The sequence below is a fragment of the Corvus hawaiiensis genome, chromosome 11 (assembly GCF_020740725.1).
Source record: "Corvus hawaiiensis isolate bCorHaw1 chromosome 11, bCorHaw1.pri.cur, whole genome shotgun sequence".
NCBI classification, from domain to species: Eukaryota; Metazoa; Chordata; class Aves; order Passeriformes; family Corvidae; genus Corvus; species Corvus hawaiiensis.
In genome coordinates this window covers 5818313-5834905 of record NC_063223.1, presented here as the reverse complement: position 1 = coordinate 5834905, position 16593 = coordinate 5818313, and the positions used below count along the sequence as shown (strand labels likewise).

The 16593-nt window shown below is 41.6% G+C and overlaps 1 protein-coding gene across 2 annotated transcripts in view; it reads right to left on the bottom strand.

Moving 5' to 3' along the window:
- Positions 1-16593, bottom strand: part of LOC125331426 (contactin-3-like) — a 96589-nt gene that overhangs the window by 49033 nt on the left and 30963 nt on the right. The window lies entirely within an intron of this gene.

Below are 16593 nucleotides of genomic sequence, written 5' to 3'. Positions count from 1 at the left end.
GATCTTTCCAACGGGAAAGGAACCTTCTCCTGCAGGAGAATCCCCTGGAACATCCCTAAGCCACGGCTTTGCACCTCAGTGTCCTGACCCAGTGCTCTGCTCTTGACTTTGGGATTATTTTAAGCTGTGTAAGGAATCACAGGACACCCTGAGTTGGAAGGGATCCACAAAGATTATGGAGTCCATCTCTGGCCTTGCACAGGATACCCCAAAAATCACACACAGCATTGTCCAGACACTTCTTGGGGGGGAAAAAATGCTTCAGAGTATCCATAAATGCAAATATTTTATCATAAATTTATACTGGCTTTCCCTCTAGCTGGTGAGTCAAGACCCAAGAAAACAGAGCCTCATTACACCCTTAAACTAAGCTAAAAATAACATGCCATACAAACCAAGATCGAATTCCTACACTAACAAAGGCTTTTCCATAAATAAACCACATATTTTCCCATAACAGAAGGCAATTTAAAAAAACACCCCATATTTGTTTATAACCTTGTATAGGACACTAAACTGAGGCAGTCTTTAAATAAGGCTGTCTTTTATAACCAAGCATCATAGGAGTAGTGAGTTGACCAACAGTAGCTATTTCCCCAAAATATAGCATTTTTTGTTACTGCAAAGCAACAGTTGTTACAGTGAGAACACAGAGTAAGAGCCATTAGAATTTCAATGCTTCCTTTAAAAAAATGCTGCAGTAAGAGCGTGTTGTACAATCCTTGGTTAGTGCACACGAAGTTCACAGGAATGTTTCTTAGAAGGGCTGTTTTCAGCTTTCCAAGTGAATTTCCACGCAGGTGTCCTCAGAATAAACTCAGATCCTTTTGCTGGACATGATGTAGAAGTCACACACAACCACAGCCAAACTGATTTCACTCCAAGGTCAAAACAACACAGCCTTAAATTATTATTTCAGGCCTTTAAAGCATCTTACTCTTTCCACCATAACATTATACATTCACCAGCTGCCCCAACACCATTCCCCAGAGCCATGGAAGGAAAAACCAGCAGCTGACAGCACCTCAGAGAACACACACTGCTCTGTTTCAGGATGAATCACCAGAAGAATTAGTATTTTACATATAGAATTAATTTAGACCACATTTTGCCCTCTTACATCACAACCATCACAACCTTAAATTTTAAGTAATACAATTTCCATAACTGAAATTGGTTTTTAAGCCCATGTGTTCATTTACTGCAACTGAAAACCTTCAGAACCTTCCTTGTCTTTGTATTGTCCAAGAAATTGTTTGGGCAGGATGGGATTGGGCCGCGAGCAGCTTGGGAAGGGATGTGGGACACGCTGAAGGATTGGGAAGGCACATCCTCATCATCTCAGAGGTACCTGGTGAGGACACACCACAGCTCTGCAATGTTGTAAAAATTGAAATTATTAATCCCTGATTGCAAGTGAAGACTGTCGTCACAGAAAAGCAGCTTTTGGGGAAACAGGAAGCAACGCAAACCCATCTGAAAATGGAGAATATGAGCCATGCTACAATAAAAGAATCATTTTTCACAAATGAGCAGGAAGCTCCCCACCCCCTTATAGAGCAGCTCAAGGACCAGACTCATCACACAGATGCAACGTACCATCACTCAATTTCTCTGTAAACTTCTGTATTCTCTTTACACAGTGTCTGGCACGGCTTTGAACACAATGAGAAATCAACATGCAAAACAGGAGCAGGGTTCTTTATTAGCATTACACAAATAAGTCCCAATCTCTGACCTTGGAGAGCACTGGCTGCTTATAAACAAAATGCTGCTCTGATTTTCAGGTGTTTCTGCAGCATATTCAGAGGACTGAAGGTCAAAGCCAGGCATGTTTGGAAGTGTATCAAGAGCGATTGTTTATCCTTGGGCTTCTTTGTCAGGTTTTTGTCAGGTTTTTTTAATAAAGCCACAATTCCAAGCACAATAACACCAGGGAGCAGAGCTGTATCTTCTAACAAAACTAGTTATTACATGAACTCATTGGGAAGGGACATTAAGTCCTCTGAAAACTGACAGGGTAAATAAAATACCTTAAAAGGTGGACTAATAATGGCAAAGCTTGTTTATTTGTACAGCTTGAACTGTATCCCTGAAATCAGAGGCTCTTATCCTGCTGAAATGTCTCAATAGATAAAACATAACTGGAAACAAAGACCAGAGATCAGGACAGAAGATGGTTTTGAGGAGCGGTGAGTCAGACCAGGACTCGTTTTTCAGCACCCATGGGATGACAATATCCCATTGTTCAGTGAAAGAAAAGGGCAGAAACACAAAGTATTTCTGCATTTTATCTGCTGGACTAAACACTGGCTTATTCATCGTCAGATTTTTAAAACTCTCTCAAACTGGTCACCAAACTGAAGTGCTTTCATTAGTTTCTCTTGCCTTAATCTTTTCACCTCTTCCTTGTATTTATTACCCCTCACTTCTAATCTCCTTTCATCTGAAATGCAAGGATTCATGGACAAAATGAACACCTTAATTACTTAACCCTACCAGGCAAAGGCTCTAATCCTGCCACTGCAAATATTTTGGTAAAAGTGTTACAAAAATCCTAACTACAAGGGGAAAAAAAATCCAACATAAAAACCAATCTAGAACTGTAATTTGCAAATTAAATGCTTTTATTGCCTTTTTATAGTTTGCCATATAGAAGAACATTTAAAATTAGCAACTAAGGCTTTCTGATTCCTGAAACAGCATTTTCTTCTCCTTTCCCCTGCTAATACATGTATTTGCCTCATTGCTTTAGTACCAAGTACATAAAGTTGATACAACTGAAATACACGTACCATGGCAATAAAATGGAGAAAAAACCCCACAATTCAGCTTTGTTGAAAGGTCTTTAATTCTGCCCAAAGTGAGAATTAACACGACGAGTTCCTGCCCATAGAAACAACGATATGAAAACTGCATATTCCACTGGCTTCTCTCCTGTTTAATAAGCCAAGTTTTCAGTCTCAAGCACTGAGACTTGAAGTTGTGAGAAAGATTCCAAGATGTGCAGTGACAGTGATGTGAGTATGAAACCTGGAACAGCTGCTCTGTGCATCAGGAACAGCAACATTTAAACACTCCTGTGATACCCAGGACAATTAAAAGACATGGATTTGTGGATTCATGAGGGGAAAACATGACCTGAAGCACCTCTGTAAGGTAAAACAGACTGAAAACAGTGACATTTTTATAAAAGAACAGAAATGAACTCATCTGCAGAGCGTGCTGAGCACATTCACTGCCAGCACCTTCCAGATGTTTCTGGTTGCTGCGATCTCGTCTGTTTAAGAAGGGATGGGGCAAGATCACATCAAATACTACAGCCATGCTTTGAAAAGACACAGAACATCATGCCGTGAAAAATTCAGAGAATTTCTGATGACAAAGCTGCTCCACACACACAACTGCTGGCTTGTGGCAATGCTGAGTTATGTCGTATTTTGTCAAACCTGTGTGATCCTTCACTCCCAGACACAAATTTTGTACAAAGGAACTTCATAGGATTTGCAGACACTGCTAGAAAATTACACCAAATCCTGTTTATTTTTTTTAGGTAACACACAGAACACATTCACTGTGAGAGGAGCAGGATTCAGTTTTCCAACTGATTTTTTTTTTTTTTTTTTTTAAATTCAGGTTTCCAACTCCAAGTCTAGCATCACCCAAGCATCTTATTCCACTTATATCAATTGCTCCTTATTGTCAACACATGTTTATTAGCAATTCTACCGTGTTTTGAAAACCACAGAACAAGGATTCAAGCTCTACAAACATAATTGTCCCTTAATAGCCACAAAAATATTTATTGTATTGCTTCATCAGACTCATTGTTATTCAAAGGAGCAGAACTTGTTAAATATACTTTAGGTATAATTCTGTATTGGTAGGATGTTCAAGTGCCTAAATGAGTCAGGCAACCAAATCTAAGCTGTTTTCTTGAGTAGGTAATTCTGAAGTGGGGACTCTGATGTCAGCCCATAATGAAGCACTAATTCACAGCCCACTCGCCCTGGTAAAAGTCACATTATTAAAAAGAACGGAAATTCCACTCTCTCAGCTCTTAAGGGCAAATAACAGCCTCAGCACGCTGTAATAGCTATGCTGGTAATGAGAACTTCTGCAGAAAACAGACTAACTCTGATTTGTTTCTTTAAAAAGAAAAAAAGAAACATCAACAACAATGCAACCCAACAAACTTCACCACCAGCCCCTAACTCACCTGTCTGCATGAGCAAACCTTCTTCCCCACCACCCTATACCCCAAAATTTGCTCTACCAAGGCATTGCTTATAAACAAAGCAATGACTCTTGTATTTCTTTAGACAGACACTCAAAACTGAAGGTACACTTTGCATAATTAATTGTCACCAGGATATTTGGGATACATGGCCTGTTAACCCCAACACACCACCTTGATAACACCACACCAGGGCTGCACATGAGCAAGTGAAAAACCTTCTGCTCCCATCCCAGGGCCTGGATGGAGCCTGAGAAAAATCACACTGAGGTAGGAATGAGGCACGAGACCAAAAATTATCTCTGTAATCAATTTCTGCTGGGCAGAGAGAGAGGATAAAAATATTCACAGTGCAGGAGTGAACATTACTCAAATCAGGCAAAGAGTGGGGGTGATTTGTCACTGGAGGAGAGATTCAGAGGCTGCTGGAGAACCATCTCCAGGGTTTCACAGGCTGGTGCTACAGGGAAGTCAGAGAACTCCACAACAACCTCTACAAAATCCCTTTCTGCTGTGCTGCAGGGCTGAACTTGCCTTTTCTGGGGCAGCATTTCCCTGCAGGAAGGTCCCAGCACAGGGGGTGACACACACACTCTGCAGGGTGTTTTTAAACCCTCGCTGCAGGAACAGGAGCAGCTCTGGCCCCATCACTGTCCCTCTGCACCCCAGGAGCTGTAGCATCACTTCTCCACCCAAAGATCCTCCTTGTGCCCTCAAAGCTCCAGGACAGGGCAAGCAAAACAACCTCCCACCCTCAAGGCTCATTTTACACCCAAAATGCTACTTGGACAACTTTTGAGTTTGACATATTGCCCCCACCTCTGCTCACACCAGCCCCACCAGCAGAGCCCACCTGAGCACTGGTGCATCCACAGAAATGCTGCCAACAAAATGCAGCAAACCTCAGTGCAGAACGAGCAGGGCAGTGAGCAGACCCCGCAGGTTGTTTCCATCCCATGAAATGCTGAATATCTCACAGGTGAGTCCTGCTGGGATGAACAGGCTGCTGGAGCCAGGTGCAGTGAACGAGCAGCCAAGAGTACCAATAAAAACATCACAAACCTTTGAAACTCTTCCCCTCCCTGAGAATCAACTTGAGGTGCAGCAAAAAATGAAACAGGAAAGAATAAAATGCTCCTATACCAATTAAAGGAGACTAATTCAAAAGTCTGTTACATAAACACAACTAAGAAAAGCTAAAAATAAATTGGCACAGATGTGTCAGGGTGTGGTGAACAGGAGATGCCAGCATGGGAAGAGGTAGAAGAATTTGCAATAATGAGGGGAAAGATGGACAGAGAGGGATGAGGTGATCTGTGGGCCGTGTGCGCAACAGAGGGAAGAGACCAGAGACCACAGAGGGGGGAAAAAAAAAAAAAGTGGCAAAAGAATATTAATAGCATAAAAGTTGAGTCAACAGCCCATAAGCAGGGAGTATTTTTTTTTTTTTAAACACGCTCTTCACTGGCAAAAATGCACTGAAAGAACTGGGAAAAAAACCAAACCAAACCCTAACAGCACTACTAAGGAAAAGCACGTTTTGAAAGAAAAATGTTCTCCAATAGGTATTTCCAAAAATATGCCTTTCATAAATTTGTATTTCCTGGGAATTACCACTCAACTCCAGGCAAACGCAGCCCTGAACAAAGCAGTTCAGGCAATTTGAGAAATATCTCAGGAGGGAAGGATGTTTGCTCAAGGAAATTATCCTACAGCCGACTTCTCAGCTGCAACACAGATTTCCCCCCCCCCCCAACACTTTCCCAAAACAAACCCCAAGAACATCCCGACAGTCTACTAAGCACCAGCCCTCGTAAGCACAAAGCAGGTTTAGTGCTGAGGAACACCAGGCTATTCACATTTTAATAGTTAAACAGATGGCTAAAGCCCCGCCAGATCTACCTCTAATTATCTGAAGGTTTGTTTATTTATTAAATATGCAGCAGTGTTCCCAAAAAGCCTTTCCTGAATAAATAAATCAATGAAAACCATCCTACAACAGCTCGGTTTTAAAGCACTGGGAACATGCTGGTGACAATGGGATTCTTTTTTCCCTGCCACTGACTTCAAGTCCTGGACGTTTCCAGAGATGCCACCTTCCACAGAGAAATGGACAGATTCTGCCCCAAGTATTACAAAATATTTCATCACCAGAAAGGATTCCTGGGATTTGGGTAACCAGGATCTGTCATTTCCTCATCTCAGCAGGTATGGAGCACCTGGCACAGATCCCTGCTTTGACTGGGAGCACGTGGGCCAGAACAGATGTGACAGTGACAAATAACAGATACAGCAGATGGAGAAATGTCCTGCCCACAGATGTCTGAGCCCAGCTGCTCTCCACACCTACAAACCACCAACTTGTGAGTCAGCAGAAAAATCCAGTGTTCACAGGCCTTCAAAATAGTTGTGTTCTCATCAAAATGTACGGCCTTACCTGGGCTGAGCAAAATAATATGAAGTATTTTATTGTATGTGCAGCGAAACAAGGCATCCCCCCATCCATGAGCTACAACAGTGGAATAACGTGCCAAGAATAAGAGATCCAAGCTTAACCCATTGCTTACCTTGCCAGAATCACCTGTGCCATTCTCCATTCCAAAATCAGCTGGGTTTTACCTTCAGCTCCAGCTGCTGCCCAGTATTTTTAAGTGGACATGTTAAACACTGATGGACTTTTATTTTTTGTGTTTATTTTAACAATTCTCCTGTTTACTGCTTCTCAGCCTCACGTATGTTATGCCTCAACTCTTTAATAAAAGAGATATAAGGGAACCTGGAGAAGGTGACTATTTCTACATAACTGAATTCAACAACCCACTTGAAGCAAGCTGTAGAGAGGGTAAGGTGCAAGGATAGATTAATACTGTAACAAAAATAGTATTTACAGAGGAATTTAGAAGAAATTAAAACTTTTAATTCCATTATTGAAGTGAGGATGAAAAAGACAGAGGCAGAAATAAAAGTAATACACTTTCAGAGCACGTTTGCCTGGCTCATGCAGAGCAAGAACAGCTATTTCACTGTATTAACTATTCACATCACAATTTGAAGGAAGAGGTGGGCGAATTTTTGACAGAAAAAGTACCTCAGACTCAGTATCCTGAATACAGCATTTGGGACTGACATTAATTGCTCCTGTGAAGTTCAAACCTACCATTTCTGAATCAGGGATATAATGTGCTCTTCCCTGTGCTCCACTCCAACCCCAGCAGCATCTGAGTGAGCACCAGGATGTCACCACAGCAAAAAACAGGTTCTGGAAAACTGCTACAAACATTTATGACTAGAAATCTCTCGGGTTACTCGCTGGTATTAGACTACATTAATCAGAAGGACAGCAGAGATAAGAAAAATGATCTATTTCTATCCCAGCACCGTACAGCAACACTGAAGTTGTGGCTTAATGGATGTTCAGGAGCACATCAAAGCAAACCAGAGGAGATTTTCCTCACTTCCTTCACAGCAGCAAGAAGTGGCTAAAGTAGATAGTCTGAAGTTCCTTCCTGACAGACTTCAGGGAACAGGAATGCAGTGAAAGGCATTTCTTACCCTGATGTCATTTGCAGCTGACAAGCAAAATGGGTATTTTCTGTGGCAGATAAGCCAGAAAAAATGAAAGAAACCCTGCGTTACTGTGATGTGGACAGCGGAGATGTTTAAAACAATAACGATTTACCAGGTTCACATAAAAATGCGAAAATGAAAATGACAACTTTATCTCTAGGAGACAGGCCATGGAAGAGTCCATGAGGCAGAATCATTTCTTCAGTGCTGAAGATGAAAGCCAAATGATGAAGTTCCCCAATAAAGTCACATCTCCAACCTGTGCAGAAGCACGAGCTGTTAATTAATTAATGAAAAGCAGAAAACCACTGCATAACCTAATCCAGTACTGTGCAAATATATGTATTACTCCCTCGTCCCTAATAAAATTAAAAGAACGCACTGAGGCTGCAAACTCAATTATTTTGAGGTAGAAAATGCCTTATTAAGGTTGCCTGAGACAACAAGTATTGGCAGAGGAACAAACCAAAAGCCCCCTCAGTGAGATTTCAGCACCGATGGCTGATGGCTCATATCAGAGCTTCCTGCTACTACAGCAGCCACTGTCTTGACTTACCTGGAAACCTCTTCAGTGCTGCTGAGTGTGTTTAATTGGTTTTCAAGAGCCTGAGTGCTCAGTGGAAGGTGTGAAGTTATTCTGCAGCCAGGGTGAGCTGCAGCAGGCACTGAGCTCTGGCTGAGTGCTGTCTCCGTGCTCCTGGAGGGATGTTTGGGGAAACCAGAGGAGCAGTGGCCACCTGTAGTTGCTCCAACACATAGAGCTGGATCTGTGGCCGCTGTTCCACTGATCTTCAGTTGTTCTAAACAACTTCTCACACTTGTACTTCCCATCAGCAGCTCCCAGCAGCCTGCAAAGGCTCCTTGGTGCGGGGTGAAGGGATTCTGGAGCAGCTCCAGGAGACGCCGTGAGCGGCTCTTTGCAGGATGCTCTCTCTTGTCTGCCCATCACATCGTCACAGCACTTGATCCTGGTGGCATTTCTGAGGCAGGGCAGACCCAAAGGCTGCAGCCAGACAAACTCAAGTCAGAATGAGAACCAGAATGAACCGAGGCCAGTTGCAACGCAGGGAAGGGCTAACACAAGGGTCACCCAGTAAAACTGTTGTGATACCCGTGAGACCAACACAGACGATCTCACAGCTCCTTCTGATCTCTCATCAGAGACAGACATGAATAACCTCTGGCACAGCTTATTTTCTCCAATCTAAGTACTGTAAGCACTACCTTTCATCCTACCAAAGCGCTTCTCCTGCCAGTGACAAGCCCTGGCTGATCAGCCCAGCCAGGGTGACAAATTCCACCTGCGGCAGTCAAGCCCAAGTTCCATTTGTGCTCTCACACATCCACTTCTGCCCCTCACAGCCTCTCTAAAACCACAACAGCCTTTTCAGGACGTGTGCTAGAGCTTCAGCCTGGTTACAAAACCTCTCTTTCAATATTAATCACTGCTCTGACCCAGATGTAATAGAGAGACATTTAAAACCCAATCAGTATAATCCCCATGCAGATAACAAATCCCATGTTTTGCTTTATGAAGGCAGGCACAATAATCGTTACACAATTAAACAAAGGGGTAAAGAGTTGACAAAATTGCATTTGGCCTGGCTCAGACTGAATTGGGATCTGATAGTGTCTGGAGAAAAGAGCACAAGACCTTTGCAAGCATGACTCGGAATAAATTAAATTCATTACACAAAGCAATGATTTGTGCTAAGAACTCACTATCTTGGATCCACTTGGTCACCGTCAACAGCGACAGATCAATGGCACTCAGGGTGTGTGGCACACAAGGACCACGCTGTGCCCACGTGCCTGGCTTTCAGCTGGGAGCCCTTTCCCAGCCTCTCCAGACACTGGGATGTGAGAAACCAATTCTACCCTTGCCAGGGAGTCAGTAAATACTAGAGTCTGGAAGGACGTTTAGGTCCCACAAGTTTAGAAACAAAGCTCCGACCTGCAATCACAAGACAAGTTGCTGTGTTTTTTGGTTTTGGGTTTTTGGCTTTTTTTTTTTTCCACTAAAGAAAGATTTATTATGAGGAAAAAAGGTTTCTTGAAGAAATAAGACAGTAATTCCACTGAATCCCCATCAGGAAAGATAGGAGAAAAATAAGGGATGGATAAGATGCAATTGGCTTAAAGAGATGTCAAAGTTACTTTTAAATGGAAGCAAAAAAGAGTTACACAAAAAGATGAAAGAGTAAGTAAGAGCAGCATGTGTTATTAAGAGCTGAAATTACAAAATACTAAGGAGAAGAATGCTACATTTTGCTAGCCAAAGCAGCATAAAAAAATCTTCTGAAAAGAATCTGAAATAAAATCAGGAAGAGAGATGCAGTAAGAAATCAGAGGCTCAAAACCAGCTGAATGCAAAGGAGTGTTAACAACATAAGGAAACGCAAAATACTACTGTTAATATCAGATTATTAAAAATCAAAAGCATCATATCACACACTCATTTGATACCCAGGGAAGCCTCTGTCAAATCACACACAAGAGTTCAGCCAGCATATGAGAAGCTGTGGCAGTGCAGAACCAGCCTCAACACCCAATAAATCACTGGCTCATTTGATTTTTTAACTTAATTAGTGGGTAAAATAGCAATACGTACAGTGGAGGCAATCAATGCAATTCCAAGTCATTAGATGGGACAATGACAGTGAGTTCATCAAAGGAACCTGCACTCAGGGACATGATTCCTGCTGGGGCTGGAATCGATGTCCCCAGGCTCATTTCTGACCATCCTCTCTCAGCCCTCATTCCCAAAACCAGGAATCACTGTAACCACAGTCCACAAAGCACTGGCACTGCAGACATTCCCAGCAAGCTGAGGGGGTGGCTGGGGGTTTTCTGAAATGGTACCACTTGTGAATGACAAATGGCTGTGGACAGAACACTGGTTCACACTTAAGTTGATTGCCACACATCATTAGTATTTAAACCTGGCTTAGCTCGTTTTGGGTAAAGAGGTTTTGATTCGGTTATTTCCATTTCAGAAAACCATCTGTATAACATTTTTGTAAAAAAGCTGTAGAAATAAAAAGTGCTAAGAAAACAACTGAAGGCATTTGAAACACAAGTGGTAAGGAGAGCTTCTACCCAACCGGTGAGTTCATCTTCCCAGTCCATCCCCAAAAGCCAGTCCAAACAGATTATCCAGGAGCACTCTATTTTTTTTTTTTTTTGCTCTTCTTGCAAGCAAGAGAGCAAAAAGAAAACACAGGGATCATCTGAGCACATTAACCTCCCTGGAAGAGAAGGGAATGAGACAAGATCTTTAGAGAATTGCATTCTGTCTGCCTCCGCAGTAACGGCATTACACTTGAATGAAAGCAAAATTATTGTGGAAGACTGTTAGTTTACTGAGGGGTCAAAGAGATGACAGCTGTGGCAGGAGGAGGCAAACCTTTAATATGCCATGATGGACCAATGTGCACATCCTTCAGTGGATGAATAAATGTGGCTGAACAAGAGATTACACCTGAGCAAGCAACAGCATAGATTAATAAATTCAGCATCAGACCATTCAACAACAGAGGCTGCAGGAGTGGGAAAAAAAAGCAACTCCGGAGAAATACCTGAGTTCTGCTACTGCATTTATAGAAACAAATACAATCCCAGTGTTGCTGAGGAGAGTTTAATAGATTGAGACATGTATGTAAGGAGAAAACCCCCCAAAACACAGGGGGACCTCAAATCTTTTTGTTGGTATCTGAGCAGAACTGTTACATGACAGACGCTCCATGTGCAGACTGATCCCCAGCCTAAGCCAAATTGCTCCTTGCAGGGTGATGTAATCCTCAAAAGTGTATCGTTAACTACGATTTAATAAAAAGTCATGGGCTGAAAAAATACAGTTTCATAAAAAAAGAGAGAAGACGTCTCGCTGCGCAGGGCTGAGAGAGGCAATAACAGGAAAATAAAATCAGGTACTGCATCTCTTCTCGTAAGTACAGAGAATTTCCTTGGTTATTAAATGAGACTCCCCACAACTCCCAGCCTGTGCTCTCTGTAACTACTCAGTGCCACTCTGTATGAGGAACAAGACATAAATACATAATCAATACAAGAATAGACACAAGCAATGCAGTGTAATAGGAGCAGCTCTCTAAGTTCCATTGCTTCAGTTTTAAGACGCCTACTTTGCTCTGCAATAAACATCAGAAAGCAAAATACGCATGTTGGCGGCAAACTGGAGCTCTGAAAAAGTGTATTTAAAGTAAGGTGATACCCAGGGAAGACATTTAAACTGTTATTTGCAATCTCTCCATATTTATTGGGCTGCAGCCATGGGTTAATTCAGTCAAAGTTTACTGTGTATTTATAAATCCACAATATCAGAGTAACTCTGTACATCACAAGACACCTGTGCTTGTTACAGAATGACAGGAGCACTTAGGTTGGAAAAGACCTCCAAGATCATAGAGTCCAGCCATTCCCCAGCACTGCTGAGTCCCACTGAACCACATCCCTAAATCCACCACTACATGTCTTTCAGGTGACCTCAAAAGAAAGGACATCTGCTCTGCATTATTCGAAGAACAACACCTTCAATAAGATAATATTGCCTAAAACCATGCCAGGGCACTCTACATCTCCAAAAAAAAAAAAAAAAAAAAAAAGCAAAACAAACCTACATCTACTACGTGATGAAGTCAAATTCTCTCAGCCACCCAGCCAAGCTTTCCTTTATCTCAAGTCCTCATCAAACGCCTTTTAGCAATGCCCTTTTTTTCTACAGCACAACTTGGTGCTGTAAGACACATTCCAAATTGGCTTTCTAAATCTTTATTTCTAAATCTTTATTTCTTTATTTATTGAGGAGGCTCCACACCCAGTGGCTTTATGAGCCATGAAGGGTGGGGTAGGACACAGCACAGATATGTTTCTGTTGACTGGAACAATTTTCATGTTTGATTTTTTCTTTTATTGAGTTGCAAAACTACAGCTGAAAGATCAAAGCATTCAATTCCTACTGAACATTCCTATTAACTTCAATGGGCTTTAGATCAGGCCCTTAATGGGGTATTAATGTAATGTAAACATTTTTAAGTATTATCTTAATATTATCAGTCGCATGTTAAATGGGCTAACAAGACCCCATTAGGGTAATTCTGACAAACAAATCAAGGCCTGAAATACTTTCCTTAGCAAGGACTTGCTTTGATTTTTCAGTGAATATAAGCTTGGTTTTCCCAAATAATCCATATTCCAGAGTTTTAAGAATAGTCCTGCAACGCAAAAATCCTAAGGAACATCATTACTTTTCTTAAACATAGAAACCAAGCACACACAAAAAAGAATTAAAGTATTTTTAGTTTAGAGCTTTACCAGGTGAGGGGAGCTGTGCAGGAAATGCCAAAATTTTTAGTTATTTATAAATACTTTTTACAGAAATGAAGCCAGCACTTCATAAGGCTCTGGTTAAAAATATTTCAGAATTTAGGCATAACACCTAAAAATATAAAGATATAAAATCACACTGGCATCCATTGTGTCCCTTGTACTTCAGAAACGTCTTACATTAATCAAGTCAAATCAACTGAAGTATTTCATATGAAAAAAGACGCAGAGAGATAAAGCAGCAGCTGCTTTTTTCAATCTCATTGAATGCCTTGAGCCAACCAGCAGCTGCCCCTCACTGAGGGCGCGCAGCCTCTTGTATGAACAGGTTTTGTGCTGTGATCCCTGGGATACTGACGGCTCAAGGACCAGGATTCTCCCAGTTCTGCACCATGGACCAACAGGGAGAAGGGCTGGACACAAAGCTGGGAGCCAGCACAGCTCCTGCCCAAAACTCAGCCTTCTAAGAGATTCCAAGCTCCGTGAAGAGCAAAATCATGGCAAGGCAAGACTCACCTCAGCTCAAAGCAGTGTTTTTCCCAAGTTATAGAAACCATAATGCTACAGATCATTACATCTGTATTTTTGGATGAGCATGTAGGTTGGCCTAAACTTTTTGGAGGAGTTAAGCTCATGCAACATCCTAAAACAGCACTTAAGTTTCAGACCTCGTGAAGAAACTACACAGAAAAACTACGTCATAAATAGCTTTGGGAGGAAAAAAAAGTATTTTTTTAGCTCTCTATTTCTTGCTTCAAAATATTCTTTCCCTTATATTCTATGCCAGAAAGTCTCTGCTCTCTCCTTGCCACACGCCTCTCCTTCACAAGCTATTCATGCACAAGCTTTGAAAGATAGTAAGAGACAAGCAGATTTACATCAAGAAAATAAAGAGAGATAAGGTTGCTATGGGAATAAGAAGACAAAAACTGTTACTTAATCCAACATAAAAAGGATGGGAACTGGAGAGAGCTCAGATGGAATTGAAACTGTCACCCCAACCAATGAGGTTATGATCTGAAACAACTGCTTTTTCTCCCTCATTTCCTCTCTGCTTTTATGTAATTTCATTTTCTCGTCAGAATCTCTTTACAGAATACAATACTTCATATTAAGATTCAAAAAACTTTAAAAAATGAATTAGAAGTAATATTTTCCAATATGTTGCTCACTACTGTCACTCACTTGGCAAACTCTTGTAAAAGCTGAAATTTGTCCCCTCTGCAGCAATGTAGATGGAGATCTGAAACTGGAAATGAACCTTTAGATTTTCTATATAAATTATGTATAAAAAAATAGATTCAGCCCTGTAATTGTCTTACTTTTAACTACAGTCTATGGCCTACAGTAAAGTTTTACATAGGCTAGTAAGCAAATTCAGGTTTAGGGTTTTTCTACAGCTGCAATCAAAGGCAATTCTTACAAATTCTGCAGGCAGAAGGAACTGTCACACACCCCCTCTCCCCAGAAAGTCCAGGCACCATTACTGTCAGTAGTTTATCTCAGAAAACACTGTCTCTTATCGCTGCCTGCTGGAATCGCTTCCCAGCCAGCACAAAACATCGTGGAAAGGAATGAACCTGTCCTATTTTCAAGTTGTTGATACAGGATAAATGTTTCTTCTCATTTTGAAAAACGTTAGGGAGAATGTCTTTCCTTCCACTCCACACCCCCTGAGCTGCCCTGACTCACTGAATACAGAGCCATATAACCTCCCTACACAGAAAACTTAAAAATGAGAAATAGCATGAAACCTTAAAATTCCCAATTCACAAAGTGTCTACCAGAGGATGATCTCTGGCAATATAAAGACTGGATATGATCTGGAATGAACGAGCTAAAAACTTTTCTTGAACATGCAGCACAGTGTGGAAAAGGAATTCTTATTTGCACCTTATCTCTTCCAAGCTATGCCCATTATCTCCAGTATCAAAATCTGCCATTCAGGTGTTTACCAACAGTGAGATCTTTATGTGCCACCTCTGAGGTACAGCAGAAGCCTTAACCGAATCAAACATCAAACTATCTGAGGATTTTCTTTATTGCTTTCAGAGTCATAAACAGCTGCACAAGGAATCAGGATAAAATGCACACTAATTACCCTTGACTATGCAAATAAAGCTATTTTTAATTCAGGTTTAAACCATTTTCAAGTTCTCATTGCACCACAACTGCCAAAGGCAAGGGAACGCTGTGTTTCCCTTTGCTTCTTGCTGCATGCAGAGCACCTCGAGTTGCACCAAATTATTTTGCAAAGCAGGTGCAAGGTGTGACTTTGCAGCTCACTGGAGGCACAGTCTGTGAGGGTGGAGTGGCAGCTCTGGAGTCGCAAAATCTTCTGCTAATTTCAAACAGGATCCTGACATACTCCGCTGTCTCTGCTGAACAAAAGCGATACTAATTCCTCACACGTTACTTTTTACCAAAATGACACTTTTGAGAGATAGGAACAAACCCTGTTTTGTATTTAGGACAATGTGGCAAGTCTCAGTTTTGGGGCTCTTTTCACCCAGACCCTGGGGATCACACAAAAATTTCCAAAGTGCCATGAGGCTTTTCCCAGGCAATTTAGATGGAAACCTGTGGCACGTGCACAAGCTCACAGCCACCACAATCAAAGCCGGGTCTCCTCAGAACGCCTGGAATTGTGCTGTTCCATGTTTCTGTGTCCCTGCCTGTGACAGGAGGTGGGACTAAACGATCTTTAAGGTCTCTTCCAACCCAAACCATTCTCATTTTACACCACAGGGAAACACCCGGTTGGCTTCAGTATGGAATTCCTTGATTTGTATCACTGCACAAGGTCACTCCACACCCCCCCTTCTTCACTAAGGCCTTCTGGTCCCCTACGCTGAGTAAAATACTACAAATACTCGTAGTGGCTGCTTCAAATAAAGTGGTCTCTAGGCTCAAATGTTTCTCCACTCAGTTCCTGAACATCTGACCCCCAACTATGCAGAAATAAAGGACAGCCAAGCACAAACACATTTATGTGCCATCTTGTGCCTTCTACACCAAGGCAGCAAACACTTGCCTAGGAAAAGTTCTGCTTCCCTGTCCAAAGGCCTGGCTTTGAAATGCCTCTGACTTTCTTAAAAGACTCCTAAAAAGTCACCAAGAAAGTCATAACTCCATGTTCCATCCAAGGAGGAGAAAAACATCATGCTCTGCTAGTCAACTGTATTTTAATATTCTGTTTATAGTTATGGAAATTTGGCTCGTTTTAGCATCAATAAGTTCTGATTGTGCTAATCAGACAAGAATATAAATGAGCTTTTATTCGCTTAGGTTTTCAAACACGTATAGTAAATATGGTTGAGGTTAAGCTTTATACTTTACAATGCTGTGTTATTTTGTTACTGAAAAAACAGGGTGTAAATTGTGTTCTAATCCCTGACAAACACTGATCCCTGAAATCTCACTGCCAATACGTACATCCCGTATTG